At 39.0% G+C, this 19,903-nt stretch overlaps 1 protein-coding gene across 3 annotated transcripts in view; it reads left to right on the forward strand.

Annotated features, from left to right (window-relative positions):
* The window catches only part of FBXL7 (F-box and leucine rich repeat protein 7), a 305,177-nt gene that overhangs the window by 130,515 nt on the left and 154,759 nt on the right, over window positions 1-19,903 (forward strand). The gene's annotated exons all lie outside the window — the stretch shown is intronic.

The following is a 19,903-nucleotide window of genomic DNA, read 5'->3' on the forward strand; positions in this document are numbered from 1 at the left end:
TATTTTTGTTGTTGTTGAGGACTTGTAGGTGGAGCGAGGGAGATGGTCCTCAGGTCTGCTCCACTGTTTGGGAGTTCAGACGGCAATTGCCAAAGAATATACCTCTAGCATCCAAAATATGCATGAAGATTGTGAAAAGGAAAGGAGAAAAATACCACTTTTAGAGCGGATTCCATAATTCCTTTCATTTATTGCCGAATGAGCTCTGCTTTCTTAAGGGTTGAAGAAGTTAGAAGCTTTAAGCTAAAGATATTCTTGCTGCTGTGGGGTTTCATTCACTTGATACCATCACCAGAATAACTTCTGCATATATGGGGTGAACCTAGAAGTTGCAATCAGAGCCTCTTTGGATTCCTTCTGAAAAAGGAAAGCTTACTTTTTCACCAGAGTTGAAAGGATCGGTGTTGTTCTGGCCACTTGCAAAAAAATTGTGTTGCTGAGGGGCGTTTACCTCAATGATAGGAAGGCGTGGATGCATCCCTGAGCTTTCTTGTGAATTCAGAGGACTGCTCACTTCAATACATGTACAACTTTTGGGAAGGAGTGTGACTGACCCTGAGTCTGTTGCAGCCCTTGGCGAAGGGAAGAAGAGCTTTACTGTTCCCCAACTACCTGATAGGGACTGTGAGGAAAAGGAGGATTCATGCAACTAGGGTGTTCTAATTCACCTCTCTCCTCCATTCAGAGTGGAGATTGGATCCTGGGAATGCAGACAACATGGGGGATATTAATCTTAGTTTACACCATTACCTGTGTTGAAAAGTAGGTAGAAGAGTGGTTTTAAAATAAAATAAAAAAAATCCCAAACCGCATGGCCAAAACTTTGATCTTCCAGTTTAGGTAACTTGTCCAAGGCATCATTAATGTGCTTATAGATCTGTGTTTCTTGGCAACTCCAATGCATCATCAATCACTGAGAAAAATTGAGAAGCTCTTGTTTGCTACTTTCTTTCTGGGTGACGCAAAGGAGAACAAATCTAAAACTGATGAAGGGAGGCCTTTTTTCACCTAGGACTTTTGGTACCTTTGACAGTTGAACTGCTTAAGTGCTGTAACACTTTGGTCTTTAATAGGAGGTGATTGTGATCACACGTGGAGGGGTAGCAGTAGCACTCTGAGGAATCACCCAGTTGCTGTGTGCTTTAAAAGCAACCTGAATATCCGTGTGGAAGTTCATGGAGTGGTGTCTGTGGTTAGGGCTGTGGCACATAGTTTGCAGCATAGTGGGCATTGTAGGCTGATGTACTATGCTGTGCCATTTTAGGGATGGAGAAAAGTACCTTTGTTAGGTGAGCTTCTTGAATGCTGTTTTCTCTTTCGCTGCTTGCTGATACCTTAAGTGAGATTTCAGGAAGACAACTGCAAATGGTTTTGAAAATGGCTGCTGTTTTTCACACAGCTTTTCCATTCCTGTGTGGAACTGCACAACTTCAGGAATTTGCCCAAATTGCTTCTCGTCTCAAAGCTGAAGAGATAAATACATTACGACAAGGATAACTCCTGCTCAAGATAAAACTTTTAAATCAGGAAATAACCTTTATTACTCGGAAATTGGGTGTTACATGGGTTGCTGCATTGTTACACTGATGAGTACTAAACACTTTTTTTTTTAAATTGACATAGGTAGTAATTTCAGACAGCTAAGTGGGACTTATCACATAAAGGCACTACAGTGTAGTTTATTTGTTTGCTTGTCCAAGGCTTTATTGAATAGAATTTTATTGGAAACTACAATTGTCATGTTAAGATGGACAGGAGAATTGATGTTTGGGGAGTTCAAAATTAGTTTGTTTACAGAGTCTGATGAATCATTTCCAGCACCTTTGAATGTATTTGTTTTCCATTAATTTAATTTTGTAACACAGGCTAAAACTTGCTCTGAATGAAGCTTAAATGTGAATAAAATTGCTTATCTGAAAAATCATGTCATGCAGATGGGATATGAATGAAACACTCATTTAAAGAAAAGTATAGCATACCAAATTTTGTTTACAGGAGTTTACCTCTTTTTAAAGTAAAACACTAAATACAAGTTTATTTTCCTAGTTTTAATTTGGACTTTTAAAATACTTTTTCTAAGGCAGGTTTTTTTTCCTGGAAGTTTTTTTACCTAAAAAATATATGGAGCTTGAGATTTCAGGCTTGTTGTAGTATGCGGTAGGTTCAGACTGAAGTGTTAAAGCTTGAAATTAGTCTTTCTGAATGCGTTTCAGCAGTTATACCAAAGCTAATAAATCACTAAACCAAGAAATCCATTTTATTATGGAACAGTATTTGTAAAGCACTAGAGATGTATCATCAGTTACCTTAGAAAGAGTGCTTATTGCTGTCCTCTTCTTTCTTGACATGGGGATAAATCATTCACCTTTCTGTCACTGCTTTAGTTCTTTGCTTGTTTTTAAATAAGGAGAGGCTTTGTGTCTGATAGTGGAAGGAGCAGCTTTTTGTTGTAGAACCTATCAAAAGTCAGGTGTTTGTTTAAGGACCTCTCTTAAAATGCTGCTCTTGCAGCTGACCAAACAAGACACTATTCATCATCACAGGTAAGGGGGCTGAGTTGAGGTATGTTGCCCTTTAACTACTGCCGAGTTGATCAGACACCTTGGCAGTTGCTGTTTGTACTTTGCTGGGCACTGTTTCTGTAAGGCTTCTGCCCAGAATCACCTTGTTATTACCTGGGCACAAGGCTGGGTGGGCGCTGACTGTAGTGCTAGCTGGTGGGATGGGGACCAGCTGACATCTGCCCACTTTCTTTGGGAGAATACTGGATTCTGCACCTGGGATTGGGCAACCCTGTATGTTTGTACAGACTGGGGAATGAGAGATGCTGGAAAGCAGTGCCATGGAAAGGGACGTGGGAGTCCTGATCAACAGCAAGTTGAATATGAGTCAGCAGTGCCCTGGCAGCCAGGAGGGCCACCTATGTCCTGGGGGGCATCAGGCAAAGCATCGCCAGTTGGTCGAGGGAGGGGATTGTCCTGCTCTGCTCTGCACTGGTGTGGCCTCACCTTGAATATTGTGTGCAGTTTGGGGCACCACAATATAAGAAAGATATTAAGCTATTGGAGAGTGTCCAAAGGAGGGCAAAAGGATGGTGAAGGGCCTTGAGGAGCTTCTGAGGTCACTTGATCTGTTCAGCCTGGAGAAGAGGAGACTGAGGGGACACCTCATTGCAGTCTGCAACTTCCTCATGAGAGGAAGAGGAGGGGCAGGCACTGATCTCTTCTCTCTGATGACCAGTGACAGGACCCAAGGGAATGGCCTGAAGTTGTGTCAGGGGAGGTTTAGGTTTGACATGAGGAAAGGGTTCTTCACTCAGAGGGTGGTTGGGCACTGGAACAGGCTGTCCACAGAAGAGGTCATAGCACCAAGCCTGATAGAGTTCAAGAAGCATTTAGATGATACTCTCAAGCACATGGTGTGACTCTTGCGGATGATCCTGTGGAGGGCCAGGAGTTGGATTTGATGATCCTTGTGGGTCCCTTCCAACTCAGCATATTCTGTGATTCTGTGAAAAGGTAACTGGATGCTGTTCCTCCTACCACTTGAGGCAGTTTGTCATCCACAAGGGAAGGACTTTAAAACTGCAGGCTTCTGTATTATAAGGAAATTGGCTTTGTGATGTGGGTTGGAGGAACAACCCGTGTTCTTATGTATGAAGGGAATCTTCATTGGCATTGAGGTGCAATTGCTGCTTTGCAAAATAGCCGTAACTTTTCAATACTTGACTTCTTCATTAAATTGAGACTGGAGAACCAGTCAAATTTGAGAGGAGCTAAATAATGGTACAAAATTTTGACAATACCTATGTTCAGATCTTATGAAGGGATATCTGTTTTAATAAGTCACTTGTCCAGAATCCTGCAGTTATGAATGAAAATTTCTTTGGGTATCTCCTGCACTTCTTCCAGAAGCTGGTGTAGAGAGGATTGATGACAGTGCAGCAGCTCCAGTTGATCTGAAATGTGTCATGAAAGACTTGATATAACACAGGAGCCTGGTGCTGTGGAGAACAGGGGATGGCAAGGGAGACATAGATGAAATGGCAGCTTAGACAAGGAAATCAACATCCTTTCTGTCTCATAAGCCTTGCTGACAAACGGTTTTTTATTTTTTCTTTTTGAATCTGAATATTTAGTTTGGTAAGATTTTAAAGCAAACTCTTTAGGAATAAGTCAAACTCAGTTCTTGTTTTGAAAATATTCCTTCTCCAGATTTTTATTTGTGGTGGTTTCTGTTCGCAAACAGGAAGGAAAATTCCTGTGTAGATCCCAGTGTCCTGCTGAAGTAAGCACTAGTAGGGAAACCTGCCTCTGTCATGGGATATAGTTGCTACAAAGCACAGACAACATGGTTCACAAAGGTGGCTTTAATTATGATGTGTGACATGGTGTACAGTAGCTAAAACTCTCTAGGGATTGCCAGCATATTGCACTGTGGAGAAATAGGTCAGTCTGTGTTCGTTTCAGAGTGTGTTACTCTCTTAAATCCCTCCCTTCAGCTGGGGAAAATGGTTAAGGTCCACATTATAGATCTAAGCTTTCAGACTTGTGTCCTTTTTCTTGAAGATGCCGTTAGACACTAATTCCTTGTGAATGCTGCCTTTCATTTCAAACTAGATCTCTGCTAATCCAGTGATGGCAAGTGTTCTGACCCATCTGATGTTGTGCCTTGAAATCTTTTAAATCCAAAAGTTCTAGCATTCAGGACCTATAGATTTTTGTATATGTTAGGATTTCTTTCACCACAAAGTATTACTGGATTTACTTGACACGCAGTGCTTGTTTCAGCTGTGAAGAACAGTACAATATGCTAGTCTTGCATTAGAGAAACAGTATTAGTGATAGGTAAGCTAATTTGTTCAAAGAGTTGAATCATAATCATTTACCAGTTATTTACGCTGGTTGTTAGAATCTGTGAAGCCTCACAGGACATTTTAATGAGGATGAGGGGGTGGGAATGGCAGTAAATTAACTTTTACTGCATTATTTAATTACAAAATTCTGACATGCCCCTGAGGTATCTTCCCTGTGTGCTGCATCTTCATCAGCAAGGACAGTTTTTCATTCTAGTATTTATTTTTTTCTATCCCATGACTTTTCCAGAGTGAAGTGAAGAGTCTCATCAAGTTGGGTGCTAAACAGGTCTTGGACTATGCTTATTTTTCCTCGCTTTGTTTTGATGTCTGGGTTGCATTTACACGTTGCTATTTGACATGTTAAACATTTACTGCTGTCTCTCTTTACTATTCTGATCTTTTCTTAGATGATTGGTTGAGATAATATATCTTACTGCTCTCTCACAAGTTTGGGGTGTTGTTGTTGTTGTTTTTGGTTGTTTTTTTTTTTTTCTGGCAGGCCTAGTCTTCCTTCGTACACCTCCCCAGTGTGTAAGAGCTGTAGTTGAACCTTAGCACCCTCTGTAGGACTACTGTAAATAATGTGGTGCTACTCAATGGTGCTTTTTGTGTTGCTCTTGCTTATGTGATCATGTTCTGCTTTTTGGTGCTTGGCCAGGGTTGGTTTTTGCATTTTACCTGTGGCTGGATTTCACTCTCCTACATTCAGAGCATTGAGACTTGCCTCTTAACAGCAAGATTGGGACAGGAAATATGGCAATATTCAAAATGTCAATCCTTTAAACAATGTTTTTTTTTTTTTAAAGTGAGTTTGTACTTTGACAGCAGCCAATTGCTGTTAACCAAAAGTAATCTTCAAAAATGCTGCTTATGGTACTCATTTTTTTGTGTAACTGTCAGCTGAGCAATGCGAAATGATTGTGTGTCTGTGTGTTTATTCAGTTTGTCTCCAAAAAGTAAATTTACTCTAAGCTCAGTGCTTATGTTGCATGTTGTTGTCCAGATCGCATGGCAGTGGCAGGAGGAGGGTCAGACACAGCACTTAACTGAGCTGCTGTGCTGCTCACAATACAAAATTTTCTTTTCTAAAAAATGAACTGCCTGTGTGTGTATTCAAGCATGTGTGTTTATACACACACAAAGCTACAGATTTGTGGGGGATTTAAGCTTTAAAAAGTTGCTAATGTTATTGATAGCTTTTTAGAAAATAACTTAGTGGCTAACATGCATGTTATTTCATAAAGTGTTATTCTTTCATAACATAGTTCTGCGATAAGGGAGGGTCTCTAATTATTTTACTGTTTTGTTAGTAGGTAGACGCTAACTGTACTCTAAGGAGTTTTCATTGACTTGGATGGTAGCTTTGCTTGGTGCAAGATTAATTGGATACTCTTCTGTACATTTTAAAAAATCGTTAACTGGGTGCCAGTCAAAAGCCTGAATAAACTTTCCTGAGGATGCATGACAGGGAAAGCTTCCAGCAGACCCATCTCAGTAGGAGTCCAGCACTTACACATCCTAATCCTTCCTTTACCCACTCCCCATAGGCATGGAAGGACATGAGATTGCTTTGGTAGGTTTCCTAAACTGAAACAAGTAGGTTTTTTTCTTGGATGTCCTTATGCCAAACTGGACTTCAGTTCAGATTATATGAAGTTGATACTGTATCATTCTTTGGGGGCTCACCAATCAATATGTATTCAGAATTGGATGTGTGGTTTTAAGTCTAAACTGCTAACGCCAAAAAACTCCTGAGCAAACTTGGTTTTCTGGCAGTATCAGTCCTTTGGCCACTTCTGGATTCCTCACTTCTGTGAACAATTCCTAACTAGGAATTGGTTTGCTTCTTTATGGGTCTTGTTTGTTTTAGGAAAGTGATTGGCAGAAGGCAGTGGATGACATTTGAAGGTTGAAATGCACAAGTGGTTTATTTCTGCTCTTTGTCTTATTGTCAGCTATGCCTGTATTTTTTAATACAGGACATGTGCTTTGCTAAATTAGGGCAACTATTTCATTAAGGAGTACAAACCTTCAAAAGCTGAAAAATGAGTGGTGGGCTGCCAGTAAAATCTGTTACTTAATGATAAGAAAAAGAAATATGCAACGTTTTCTGTATGTATAGATGTACAACTTGTGATTGGATAGACAAGCTGCAGGACTTTGTTACTCAAGTAGCATTTAGATTGAGTACTAGTAGTGTTGTTGCTGATCTTGCAGGAAACCTAGTAGTTCTATCTGATCATACCCCTCACTTTTAGTCCCAAGTCTACCTGTGTGCCTTCTAGCATAGACTTTGCGTTGAGGACAGTGTTATGTGAGACCTTTAGAGGAGCTGAAGCATAAAGGTGGTGTTATCATCTTGATGTTATGCTTGAGTTGGCTGTGTTTGAACAGGTATTTAAGGAAAGGTTTCCAGCTCTATGCCAGTGTCCAGACTCAACAAAAGTAGTTTCCTGGCAAAGTAGGTCTCTTCACCTTATACTTTTGTGACCTCTGCCTTAAACAAGTAAATGGGGAAAAATTGTGCTTCTTGTAGTTTTTTTTTACCCTTGGAGTAAAGCAAGCAACAGGAAGCTCTCTTTCATGTCCATGTTTTGAATCAGGAAATTCCTGTCTGCAACATATAAATTTGTCATATCAACATCTTAAATTATGTGACACTTTTCTTTCCCAGGGATTTGTGTACAAATGGGTATAATAGCTGCAGGAATGCTATACTGAAGTCTTCTCAAGCAGCATACTAACTTGGAGGAAGGTGCTTAAATACTCTTTTCAGTGAATCTATTTTAAAATTATCTTCCTCAATTTCCTTCTTTGTTCCCATAAAAGAAAAAAGAAAAATTAGATTTCCAGATGGTGTTATAAAAGGATCAGTTATGAGGTCAGGTATCAGTTACTTTTTTAAGAAAGAAAAAAAGAGATGCCAGAAACACTGGCATAGTATCATTGATAATTAACTAGGAAGAATCTCTTTTCATAAAGAGTCACACAGCCTTGTTTGACAGTAAAAGGAGAATTTGGAGCAAGCCTAGCTGTCACATTATAAGTGTAATCTTGTCAGTTTGTGGGGAGCCCAGGCTTTTATTGCTTGTATGACTGCATATGCATTGTGGAGAAGCAGGCCATCTATTTAAGGTTCTGATATTATTTTGTTGCCAGATTGCACACAATCCTCTTTCTGTGTAAGTGACAGAATAGAACAGAACAGATAGAATATTGCATAGAATAGTGTAATATTAATAATAGTAATAAATTGTGTAATAATTACTTAGCGTGAGTATTTTGCTTAACTCCTGTCCTTGAGAGATAGTAATGCTATTGTGGGAACTCGTGAGCAGAAAGTGCATGTATTTGAGAGTTTCTTACCGTGCTTGTGGCTCTTACAATGAAATATGTTGTTGTTTTGTCACTGGTGCAATCAGAGTAGTACTTGGTCTAGTTCACTACTAGGGCAAGACAAAAGGCAACAGCTGGTCACCAAGAGAAGTACTGAACAGATCTTTGTAGGTTGCTTAGAACTCAGAACTCTGTCCAATCTGACCTTTAATGTTTCCAGGGATGGGGTATCCACCACCGCTCTGGGCAACCTGCTCCAGTGTTTCACCACTGTCATTGTAAAAAATTTTTTCCTTATATGTAGTCTAAATCTTTTAGTTTAAAACCATTACCCCTTGTGCTATTGCAGCATGCCCTGCTGGAAAGTCTGTCCCCATCTTTTTTATAAGTCTCCTTTTAAGTATTGAAAGGCTGCAATAAGGTCTTCCTGGACTCTTCTCCAGGCTGAATAACCCCAACTCTCTGTGTACCTTCATAGGAGAGGTGCTCCAGCACCCTGATAATTTTTGTGGTTATTCTATGGACTTGCTCCAACAGGTCTATGTCTTTTCTGTGCTCCAGTCTCCAGAGCTGGGCGTAGTACTCCAGGTGTGGTGGTGCACTAAGATGATGGAAACAATAAGCTATTGCTGAAATGGGTGGTGAAAATTGTTGATATACTATTACAACTTATGCTTTTAGAATTTTTGGAACTTCAGGATATACTAAGAGGCATAAAAAAAAGCCTTGAAGCAGGAGGATTTCAATTCCAGTTATCCATGCTAAGCTGAAGCTAAGAATATGCTCTTTATGTGAAGAAGATCTAGTAGCTGACCTTTCTTCTCAAGTTCATGTGTGATTGTACTCTTTCGTAGGCAACAAGCTTGAAGGTCCTTATCTGTTTTTAGCAGGGTTTGAGAACATAGGTGCTCTTACTGCAGAGCCTCTTGCTGAGGAATTTTTCTTGTTTTGGAATACTAGATTACCAGTGGAGATCTGTACAGACAGTAAAATTACATTAGAACATCTTCCAATTAACTCCTGGCCATATCTCAATGTCTGTTATAGAGCCTGAAATATACATGTTGGAAGAGGCACCTCTGGAGATCTCTAAACCAATACACTGCTCAAAATGAAGCCAATTAGAGCAGGTTGCCCAGAACATTATGCAGTCAGACTTTTTAGCAGCTCCAAAGATGAAGATATTACAGTGTCCCGAAGCAACCTGTTTCAGTCACCTGTAGATTTTAAAAGTAAAAAAAAAAATGCTTTAGTGTGCTTAGATGGAAACGCATTTAATTTTGTGCCCATTCCCTCTTGTCTGTTCACTGGCTGTCACTGAGAAGAGTTTGTCTTCTTTACTTCACTCTCTCTTCTCTCCTGATATTTATACACATTGAAAAGATTCCATCTGAGCCTTCTCTTCTCCAAAGTAAACTGTCCTAGCTCTCTAAGTATCTTCCTGCCTGGCAAGGTAGTCAGTTTTCAGTTTTGTCTCACTGTCCAGTTAGCTTGTCTGTGCTTCATCCGTTTGTCTGTGAAGGTGCTATGGAAAACAAGAGTTGGAAAGTCTTCCTGAAGTCAGGACAAACCACATCTGCTGTACTCCCTTCATTCACTGAGCCAGTTGTTTCATTATCAGTCTGTCGGGTTGGTCAAGCATGACTTCCACTTATAAATCCACGCTTATGACTTCCGATCCCCTTCTTGGCTTGAAAATGTTTGCTGGGAAGCTCTGTCATCTTTTCCTGGATTGAGGTGAGGCTGACCAGCCTGTGGGTCCCTAGAATGTCCTCCAAGCCCTTCTAAAGATAGGGACGTGTTTTGCTTTTGTCCACTTCTCAGGAACGTGTTCTGATTGCCATGACCTTGCTGAGATAATTGGGTGACCTTACCATGGCGTTGGCCAGATCACACGGCCCTTAGAAGTGCATCCCATTATGTCTCATGAATTTGTCTGTCCAGTTTGTTTAAATGTTCTCTAACTTGATCTTTCTGTACTTCTATTGGTTACTTAAATTTAGAAAAAGTACTGCCAGGCTTTCAGAAGCAATAGAGTTCAGCTGTGGCAAGTTCTGGCAAGCATTAAGGCTGTATTACAGTAGTTGAGTATCTCTAAACAGTGCTCTGTAAACTTGTGTCTACAGCTGGTTTGGAGTTTTTCAACTATAATTTATTTTTACCTTATATTATTAATGCTAAAAGTCTTCATTTCCACTGTATAAAGAAACTTGCTCATTCTCAATGGCTACACTTTCTCTTGGCAGAGAACAGATAAAATAGAAAAATCCTTCTAAGAGTTGTGGTGGTAGAATCTGGCTCTGGGTTTTCTGTTGCTGTTTCTGGCAGCAGCAATGGTCTGTAATTTTATGAAAAGCTTCTTCAGTGGAGTTTTGCTTGTTTCAGGATCACATTTTTTTTGGTCTCCTAGAAAATGAAGATTGTTGCTTTAATTAATAAAGAAGTTGTATTAGTCATCATGAGAAATAATTTCTGCCATTTTCAAGTTCATGTAATACAGTAATCCTTATTCTGCTTATTCTGCTAGTGTAAAGATTTGCTTCTTTCCATGTGCTGGAGAATGAGATCAAAAAGGATTTAAAACCCTCATTTAAATTATGGTACAAGGGATAGGTTAGTATTCAAGTTTAGAAGAAATGGCTTACTTTACATAAAAGAAATAATGAAATATGATTGCTTTCAGAAGAAATTTATGACAATCACTATTAGATGACATGGTTAATTTTTAATCTTCTAAAGTGCTAGTGCATCCTTCTCAGTTTAGAATCTTCTATTTAAAACTAAAGTTATGTACAACACAATGGGTTTGGGGTATTGCTGTGTCTTATGCTACTTGGCAGTTGAATTTACACTTTGGTTTTAGTACCAAAAAGCTATCTTTAGGTTAATTCACCTGTTAACATTTGTTCTGTGTGGGACAGGAGGTAACTTTCTAGGAAGGTGGAAGGTTAAATGTTCTGTGACATAATTAGAACTATGAAAGATTTTGAGGATCAGAGCTATATCCATGATGCCTGAATTAAAATGTTCCAACATAAGATTTTAGGGGCAATTTTTAAAAAGTTTTTCTTTCCGTTTGTATGTATAGACTAGACAGCATAGTCCAGTCTGAAGTTTTCTTTGGCATTCATTAGACATGAGCAGAATATTTTGCTTATGTCTTCATTTCTCTTGGGAAATTACTGCTCTTTACTCCCCTATGGGTGTACCTTTTGTTGCACAGCATGGTTGTCCTTATGGAGAAACATGAATACTTGTTGTGAGTATTTATTTCTCTTGCCAGTAACTACTGGAACAAAGGTGAATGTGAGACTTCCTCTCCCTCAAACAATTACGAATTTTTCCCGCTTTGACTCTGGTTTTAAGAGGCTCTATGTGAGAGCCTATCTGAGAAATTGTGCAACTGTGAATGGTCTTACAGTTTATCAAGAGGTAGTACAGAAATGTTGTCCAGGAATTTATTGATTCAAGTATTGTTTTGATTTAGGGCTTTGGTAATGATGTAATTTGCTTCTCATCTTGAAAGTACATAGTGTGTCAAGCTGTATTTGTGTCTCCAAGAGCTGAACTGTAATGACTGCCCAGCATCCTAAAAACAGTACGTTTCTTTAGTGTGTGTCAGATAACAAAGTGGAATTGAACAACCTTATCACTTACCATTTTTTGAGCACAGAGTTGGCAGCAAAAGTTGGACATAGTGAATGTTGCAGACCTGTTCCCTTCTAGGTTTCCTGCTTTCATTTTGCCAGACCTCATCTTCTGTAGAAAATAAAGTCTTGCCCTTCTGTGAGTAAGAGCTTCTCCTGCCTTTCCCCTTGCCATGTCCGTCACTGAAGTGTTTCTTCATTAAGACCCCACATGAGCAAAAACATTCCTAGAAAATGAAATTTAGCTTCCACAGGATTAGAATCTAAACCAGAACAAGTGTAGTCAGACACAGGAGCCTTTCACACAGCAGTTGGCTGTTAGTGGTTGTGTGATTTGTCTGGTTGTGCCTTTTAAGCACTGATTAATCCTACTCCTGTTTTCCTCAGTTTTCTTCCTAATTGAGGTATTGGCACTTGGCTCAAAGGAATGTGGTTGGTAGGGCACAGAGCCTGATATTTTCATTAATTGAGTCATACTGGTAACAGCCTTGTTTCTAATGCTTAGCCATCCATGGTTTTGAGAAAACATAAAACAAATTCTGAAGGATTCTGTAAATTTAGTAGGTATTTTCAAGCCAAGGCCAGGTCTCTAACTATGCACTTGGGAGAAGAAGAATCTTCACACAATCTTGCTTTAACCTGTACAATCTGGCATATGGTTAGTAAGTGGAATGTGAATGAAATCCCCAGTAGAACTCATTCTTCCAAGTTTTTCCTTTAGTTGAATAAATTTTGTATTTACTAAGACCTGAAAGTGTTGGTGCGTGGCTACTGAGCAGGCCTGTAAGGAGAGCCCTGAAGTCTGCTGGCTTATACCCAAAGCAACCATTTTGTATGAGGTGAGTTCTTTATCATGCATGGTGAAGTCTTCAAGTGGATGGCATTCTCCAGAAATAATGAACATGTTGGAGTATAAAAACTCTCTGTAATGAATAGAATGGATCAAGCTCATTTACTGGTATGTAGTAATCTAGCCCTATAGACCTAGATGTCTGATGAGGGAGGCTGCTTTGTGTATCTGGGTAAGGAAGGGCAGGATAGGGAAGAGGGCGGTGTCACTGGAGTTACTCAGTCTTTCACACAAATCCTTAACTAGTAGGAAGCTGACCACACTTTAACAAGTGTGCTGTGGTTGTTTTTTTTCCTCACTTTTACATGACAAATGTGCTTTTGCTTTTTGTGTTTGCAACCTGCTAAAGGTACAGGACGAGCAATGTGAGAGCTCAAGGGCAAATGCAAAGAATTCTTGGGATTTCCATTGCTTTCTATTCTCCTTTGATTTAGCATGCTCTCCAGATACTGTGTGATAATGTTGCAATGCTGCTCTGTAATACTTTTGCAGTCAGCTTTTTTCAACTGTTCCATAAGCCCTTTGCAACTTCTTCCATCTCTTTAGAGCTTTACCTTTCCACAGGAGTAAAAAGTTTGCGTAGTTTCATCTTAGTTCTTGCAGGTGCTATACTTTACCTGCTTGGCATTTGATCTCTGTGAGGTTCTCTAGTGTTCAATGAAAAATCTTTTTGTTATGAGCAAGAACTGCTGTTGTCCCTTTTCCATCCTCATATGTTTGAATATGTGGTGTCAATACAGATTGTTGCTACTTGAATAAAGTAGAGTTGTAGGGGATTTGGGGACTGCTCTGTAGCTGGTAGCAGTGGATGTCAGAACTAAGACAATAAAATTGTTCTACCTCTTCTCCCCTGCTGTACAATGGCAGATGCTCTAGGCTGATTTGAAGATGAAGATTGTTCCTTCACAGCATTTATTTGATTTTAACAACATATGAAGTTTTCTCTGATGTTCTCTTCTACAGCAATATCAAATGAACCTTATATGGTATGGCTGAGCTTATTGCCTCTGGAACAAGAGCTACTGCTTTTTAAAAAGGGATTTTTTTTAATAAGGACTTAGTATCTTTTTGTGTAAATCCTCCATCATAGGAGGATTTGTTGGGGGGAAAAAAAATCTTAATATGCTAATTCTTGCATTCAGGTTTTGAGTTTGCCTGCCAAACAGCTGAAATCCTGTGTTAGTGATACCAGGGCTGCAATACAAATAATACAGCTTTGCAGAAATCCAAAATGTATGATGAGAATAAAAAAACCTGAACAACAAAATTCTTCAGGAAACTGGCCTTAATTTTAATTTCTATACATATATTAGAGATGTTGTGTATTCATACTACATGGCGGTCTTGATATTTTGGCCTTTTTGTTTACCAGTGTAGTGTATTAAAAAAAGAAAGGCATTCGCATCTTTCTTCAAGCCCATAGTTCTTTGTAGTATATGTGCTAGGTTAGTCAAATTTCTAACATTTTAAGCTCTAGAATTCCATTAAGAATCCTCAAAGAGTTTTTCAATCTGGTTCTAGTAAAATGGCTTTGAAGAGTTAAGGCTAAGAATATGAATTTCAGTGTTCTGTGACCAGCATTGACTTTGTGATCTAAAAAGAATGGCTTATTTCTGAAATACTTCACTTGAGTAATTGAACTCTATTTTTGTTAATTTTTTTTTCAATTAAAATGCAGTGTTCGGATAAGGAGAGTCCAATGTACTGTTGTGCTTTAAGAAGATGATGCAACCAACCCAGCACAAGTGATGTGAGAGTCTCTTTTAAGGAGACTGGAAACCAGATCACTGTACTTTCCTTGAGACTGTCTAGCCACATCAGTTACACAGGAAAGTCATTAAATCCCAGCTACTTTCTGAAATGCATCAGCTGACTCCTGATAATTCTAGTTGCCAGCAGACCAGAAATCAACTAATGGCATTTTTTATAAACAATTTACTGTAACGCTGACACATTGTGCCAATATGTATTAATGTAACACATTGAATTGACCCTGTGAAATGTAACAACTCTACTCTTCTTTTTTGGTAAGGCTATGCCCTTTGGAAAGTTGGTGAATTAAAATTCTTTTATTGATGTAATGTGTTCTTAGTTTGCTGCTTATCAGATGCAATAAACTGAGTATTCCCCTCGAACTTTTTGGTGGAATGTTCTGTGAGGGAGGAGACAGGAATGCTGCGTTTGAGCAGTGGCAGAGTGACTCCTATAAAGTATATTTGTGCAATGATAACTTTTGTGAACTTTAACAGATTTGTTGCTGTCTTCTATTTACTAAAAGACTGACTTTTATCTTTCTTTTTCCAAATAGGTAAAAAGATATTCAGTAGCTTAATATTATCTTTCCTATTTGACAGTAGTCCAAGACATCTCAAGGACTTGGCACATCAGGTCATCCTTCAGTGCTTTCCAACTAAGTTGGAAAGATTATTACTGGTTTGATTTTTTTTTTTTTGGAAGATTGACTCTTTACAGTAGACATAAGAAAACTTCTCTGAAGAGATTGCATCACTTGTGAACAGTAAATAGACAACTCTTCCTATCTGATGTTTTGTCACTGCTTTGCCACTTAGACAAAGATTTATTTTGAAGAGAAATGGACTTATGATTTAGTAACATTGTATGGATAGATAACACCATTTACATGCGTGGCACAAAGGCTTTCAAAAATTTTTTAAAGAAAGCTTGCCACTTCAATTACTTCGTGAGCTGTCTTGCACTGTGAACTGCTATGAAGCTCTGGGACAATGTTAGGGACATTTAAGGATAGGTAAGAAAGATGTTTTTCCAGGTAGGGCTTTGAATGTTTGAACGAAGTTGAAAACAAAACAGATAAGGAATCCATTCAGAAACTGCCAAAGGAATTTATTTGTAAATTTGGGTCAAATCTGGTATTGTTCCTTCAAGAGTTGCTTCTCAGATTGTTTCTCTGCAGCTGAAAGCCCACTTCAATCTAAGATTAGTCTGGATTCACCTTGATGTGTTCTGAGAGATGAATATCATTGGTTGTCTCTGATTCTCTGATCCTTACAGTCAGTTAATCCAGTTGCCTGATCCCTTCTTGTAAAATCTGACAACAATCCCTCATAGTTCAGTAACTGTCTGCAAAGCCGGTAAAACCTTGGGTATGCTCCCATGTGGAGATGATTGGTGGCCTCTGCTGCTTGACTCTATGCAGCTCAGCTACAGTTTTCTTCTGTATTGATGTAGTTCACAGTGTCCAGAAGTTTTTAACATCCTGAAGAATCTTCCATTACATGTCCTAATCACTTTTGAGTAAATTAAGAAGCAATTCTTCCCTTGTTTAATGGCACGGTTGTCTCTTCAGATGAGTATTTTTTGTCTGCTGTGTGATTTTTGGGAAGTGTGGGAGAGTGGGCACTGCAAGTGCTTATGTTGTTTTGAAAATGCTTCTTGGGATCCAGACAAAAAGTTATGTCTGGAATATTTCTGTTTATTGTCTGTGAGAGGCACAGGAAATAGGAAAGGCCAGCTAAATTATAGCAGCCAGCAAACTCCTCTGAAGCAAAGGAAAATTTAGGAGTGACAGAACTGGGCCTTGCTGCCCAGTGGGTCTGTGTTGCACATTCCTCATAAATCTAGTGACAGAACTGGATCAAGGCTCTTTCATTCCAGAAAAGCAGAGGGGGAAATGAAACCAGAGTTTCAAAGCCAGTTTATCAACTAGAAAAGGGAGAAACCTCTACTCCTCTCTCCCAAAATCTCCAAGCTCTGTAGGTGAGTTCTCGAGTAGGTACAAGAGCTGCAGGCAAATTTGTAGGCAGGAATTTTCTTTGACTTTCACTTAGTAGAATAAATGGTCTTGATTTCCTTGTGCTAGTTAGAGTTGCAAAATGATAGTGGAGGATGCTAAGACAGATATTCTGTCGAAAGGTGAGGAAATTGGTGTAAAATACTGGACAATCCCATATTCTCAACTAATTTGGAATCTCCAGTCTTGGCAAAACTTCTCCGATGTTTCTGTAAAGATAAATGACCTGCCAGGTTTGCAAGTTTCCTCTCCTCAAGGCAAAGTTGTTCGCATTTTCAGCCTTCTGTTTTCCTGCAGCCTAAACTGTCCAATTTTTAGGTTAAACAGATGTGTGAAAAAAAAAATCAAATCTGGGCATTTGGCCATAGTAAACAAGCTAGAATTGCTGCTTCTTTGAATGTTTAATGACAATAAAATAAATTGTTGCAAAGTACTTTATGCCTCATTTACAGCAAAGTACTACTTTTATCTTAAAATGATGTTTGCACTTGTGATATGAAAATGCTATTTAGACTTGAACATTTTTTATTCTTGGTTTGATATTAAACTCAAATGGTGATTGATTCCTTGGGATTCATTGGCATGCTTTCTGCTAACCTAGGATGTGTATTTGACCTGTGAGAGTGTGCTGCTGTGGGACTACTTGCCTTCCTCTGTAACGTGAGCATCTGAGTATTTGTCCTTCAAAGCAGAACTTTTTTGTATGAGTTCTCATCAGAGGGAGACTCTGCGTGTTGTGCTGTTGTATTTCTGTCATAGAGTTGAACACTAATGCTTTGCTCTTATCCTAAGAAATGTTGCTTATTGATTGTGCAGGCGATGATGATCTCTCTAGGCTCAGAACTCAGGGTTTGTATTGTACTTCTGTGTGACCCCCATGATTTAAATTAAAATCTTAATGGCAGTTACCAACAGTGGCAGAAGTAGGAACTGGAAGAAAAGGCCTCTCTCCAAAGACATTCCTGGGAATAGCTTTGTGCATAGCCAAAAATACATGAACTGGCTGAAACGAGATCCCTGTAGCCTGGTGTCCCATCCTTCACCATAGTGACCTATGAAGATAGAAAAGTTTAATATAGTCATGTGAAGAGTTACTTGACGGAACCCGTGAGCTATATTTTATGGGTGTGACTGGTATCTGAAACAGGAATAAGAGATAAGTGGATGTGCTTTTCTTACTACTTCTTCATGCACTTTATTTGGATTACAATTCTCCTGGCTGTACTAATCAGTAGATGTGAAAAGCTCCAGTCACGTTTTGTGTTTCAAAATTAAATCCTGCAAATTGTAATCATTCGTCACTACAGTTAGCTAAAAATGTTTGTTCCTGACACCTTGTGGTTGAGCCTCAGAGCAGCAGCAATATGCAAGTCAACCTGTTCCAGTGCCTCACATTAAGAATTTCTTTTCTAATATCTAATCTAAACCTACTCTCAGTTTGAAACCATTTCCCCATGTCCTGTCACTACATGCCCTTGTAAATAGTCTCTCTCCATCTTTCTTGTAGGCTCCCTTCAAGTAGTGGAAGGCCACAACTAGGTCACCCCAAAGCCTTCTCTTTTCCAGGCTGAACAAACCCTGTTCTCTTAGCCTTTTGATTTGACGAAGGGACTGTTAGACAGACAGTACTGCTAACCCTACTCCAGTAGTGCAGCCTTCTTGTGTGACAATGTATTAAGCTATTGTGTGAACTCCTCTGAAGATGATAAAATGAATTGAAACTCCAGGAAATTACATTGAACTATGAAGGACTATCCTAGGGGTTTGGAATTTTGTCACATGTATAGTACACTCTAACTGTTGAATTTATGGACCATAAGAAATAAAGCTGCCATTTTCCAAGCTTTTCATTTTTCCTGCATAAGCATTTTTATTGTTCATCTGTTTTCAATAGCTCTCAATAAGGGATGAGTTTTATAAACATTTTTACAGTAACAGCTTTGAAGCATATAGTTATTTGAGTTCATCTTACCCTGAAATAGCTTTTTCTCAAATACTTTGCTCGTATTACGTGGGATTGCTGTAGCTCTAAGCCTGACTTGGTGGGTCCAATTGGGATGACTTTCACTGAGAATGACTCTACAAGTCTAAGCATCTGTTTGCATGTAGAAAGTATGCTTGTTCTTCTGGAAGTCTCTATTTCAGAACAATGAGACTATCTTTAAAACTGAGAGCTAATCTACTTGCTGGATATAGCTATAAGCCCCCTTACTCTTAGTTTGGTTTATACAGAGAAAAGGGCATTTTCAAATGTAGTCTGTAATGGTTTCCTCAGGTCAGGTAAAGTACCATTGGAAAATCCATTTGTAGCTAGTCTAATTGTCTGAACTGTGATACTCATCCATGTAGAATCTTTTCATGGAAAAAATTCAGTTGCTCATGGACATTGCTTCTTCAGCAAGTTTCTAAAGTTGACCTGGCCTGTGAATTTCAAATAACTTGTGCAGAATTCCTTTATGGACTTGAAGCCATTCCAGGGGTTTAAAAAAAAAAATTGCAGGGTCTGTTTCCTCCTTGGTAAGGATAGAAGACAGGCAAATGGATATGTTTACTGTCTGTGATTATTGGCAGAATCCTGCAAAAAGCAGATTTTGTAGCTTGATAACAGCTCTGACTCAAAGCTGCCTAACTTGCATGTCTTTCTGTTTGTAATTATCTAATCCTGCTTAGGCTTGCTTTTCCTGAATACTGTTTTTTGTATGGTGAGCATTTCCTGCAATAGAGGACTAATACAGACTGAGGTCCTTTCCCATCACAAGGTAGGATGCTCCATATCTAAACAAATGTCTGGTAGTAATGGCTCAATTTCTTCTGATTTATTCTTCAGGTCGTATTTCTCTTTGGGCCTAATGAAGACTGTGCTGTCTTCTGGTCTAGTACTCCAGATATTTTAGTTACTTTACTAAAAGCTGAATACTCTCAGAATCTGCTCTTCTTACTCAAGGAGTGTTCTTGTTACTGACCTGTTTGTTCATGTTTTGTGTCTGCTGGCAGTAACAGCTTCTGGTAGCTGGATGTCGGATACTTGCAGACATGTCAACATGGCTCTGCTTCCTGTGTCAGGCAGTCGGTGTTAATACTCTGTATTAAATGGAGCAGCTTGGACCTGGAAACACTGGCTGTTCTGTGTGCCATGGCCCTCATCTTAAATTGGCAAACAGCTGTAAAAGGTGATTCAAATTGGGGGAAACTTACTTCAGGGAAACTTGTTCAGGGTAAACAGGGAGGAAGCTTAGGCCTGAGGAATTTTTCATCTACATGTGTTGAATTTTAGGTGTACTGTTGGTTTTGTAATTTTGGAAATACAGAAGCAATCCAACAACTTTTTATTAAATGTCAGGTCTTTATTAAAAGCTGAAGTACTTGCATGATTTGCCAGTCATTGATTGATTCATATAGGTTTAATAAAAATGAATATGAGAATTGCCAGAATAAGTTCAAAA

The sequence above is a fragment of the Neopelma chrysocephalum genome, unplaced genomic scaffold, assembly GCF_003984885.1.
Source record: "Neopelma chrysocephalum unplaced genomic scaffold, ASM398488v2 Primary Assembly neopelma1_22b, whole genome shotgun sequence".
Lineage (NCBI taxonomy): Eukaryota > Metazoa > Chordata > Aves > Passeriformes > Pipridae > Neopelma > Neopelma chrysocephalum.